Here is a 1919-nt window from a genome sequence, read left to right as displayed (position 1 = left end):
AAGGCTGACAGCAAAATATTGTTCTCCAGGTGAATTATTAATGTTGACATGGGAGGGGATATTCCTTGGGAATGGGGTATTACTGCAATAATTCCTGTTTCTCCCCCCTCCATACCACAGCTCTCAGACAGTGGGTTTAGGCTGAAAGGCAGCAATGTTTGCTGTTGGGCAGTGCCTTTAGAGCGAGCAAGCTCACAGTTTACAAGAGAATTTCTCCTCTCATTGACTCCCATCTGCCAGACCTCAGCCTGTGTTGCTGGCATCCAGCTGCTCTCTTCCTTTGTGAATCGTGGCTGGTGGAAGGAGTTCACAGGGTTCATGCTGACCTGCGTGGCAGCGTTGGTACCCCTGGGTCTTCAGCAGAGGATGGACAGATGTACCTGGGTCTCCTCTAATTGGATTTGGAGAAAACACCAGCATGACCCAGAGACTACTACTAACTAAAACCAACAGAATTTTTCCATCTGCAGCTTTGTCATCATCTGTGTCTCCTGGGACACAGGAGATCATAATTTCATTGCTAGGGAAGTAATTTGGGGAAAGATATCCTCCCCCCCCCGTCATATTTCCTTCCTTGTTCGTACAATGAAGCTCATGCTGCTGTGGTGTTTTGTGAAGACCTAAGAGGTTACTGCTGAAAGGTGCAGACTTTCAGCTAGGGATGATTATTTCTTGGTTTTTCATTACTTTTCAGGGTGAAGATTTTTTTTCTTAGCAGTTTTTTTTTGCCTTCTCCTTAGACATACAGTGCTGTTTGCTTTCTGAATTATGCTGGCAAATTTGTCTATAGCAGTCCAGGACCAGAAAGGGCCAAATCATCTCCCCTTGCCCGCTGGGGGAATGTGCCTCTCTTGCCTACCTCACCCAAAATTTGGGGCAGCGACCTAGAGGTGCACAGATGTGCTGCCCAGTGCTGAGCCTCCCAAAGAGAGCCGCTCTGTGATTTTTTCTTTGCAGGCACCACCATCTAGTGCAGCACACTGGAACTTCATGTTTTCCCCTTGGGCTTTTATTCAGCAATTGCAACCGATTGTTGGAGCTGGTGGAATAATTGGTGCTTAATAAATTAGCCACTGCATGGGGCTATTTATGCTTCTTAACTATTGCAAACAGTTCTTAAAGGGGACACAATTTCTACAGCTGTGCTGATGGGAACAGTCGCTGCTGGATTCATTGTCACTAAAAGGGAATTTGCAATTTCACCCTGGCTGCTCTCGAAGGATGGAGATTTTCTGGATTTTTAAGTTGACCCAGTCCCTGTCTGCACCACCTAGGCAGGCAGGATAGCCATGAGCAAGGGTGAGGGAGAGGGAAAATCATCACCTCTTGGGACGCTTGTGTGTGAACCGCACACCAAGCAAGCCAAGGGTTTGGATGTTTCTCAAGAGAGTTGGTGAGAGGTGCACTGAGTCAGAACCTTCCACCTGGACAAGCCCTCTCTTTGATGCTTGGTACCCCACCTATTTACTCTTAAAAGCTCCCCATACTTCTACAATCTGGCTCATTTTTCATATTAATTTCTACAAAAGGATGCAACACTGGCATGGTGGTGCAGGAGATTGCTGCTGCTGAGCCACCACTGACTCCTGCTGCTCCCAGAATCCTGTTCTGGATCGGTTGAAGAAAGAGAAACTGGAAGATGCAAATGGAGAGGTTCTTAAGAGCCAGGCCAGCTTTTCCTTTCCTGAGGAGTGTCTCAGCATTTGAATGGCCTCAAGTTGCACCAAGGCAGGTTTAGGTTGGACATTAGGAAAAATTCCTTCCCCAAAAGGGCTGTCAAGCACTGGAAGGGGCTGCCCAGGGAAGGGGTCGAGTCCCCATCCTTGAGGGGATTTAAAAGCTGGGCAGACGAGGTGCTTAGCGCCAGGGTTTAGTGGTGGGATGGCAGGGTTAGGGGAACAGTTGGGCTTGGTGCTCTT

This window comes from Egretta garzetta, unplaced genomic scaffold (genome assembly GCF_000687185.1).
Source record: "Egretta garzetta isolate BGI_Z169 unplaced genomic scaffold, ASM68718v1 scaffold100, whole genome shotgun sequence".
Taxonomy (NCBI): Eukaryota; Metazoa; Chordata; class Aves; order Pelecaniformes; family Ardeidae; genus Egretta; species Egretta garzetta.
The sequence above is the reverse complement of the archived record's forward strand: the minus strand, read 5'-3'. Positions refer to the sequence as shown.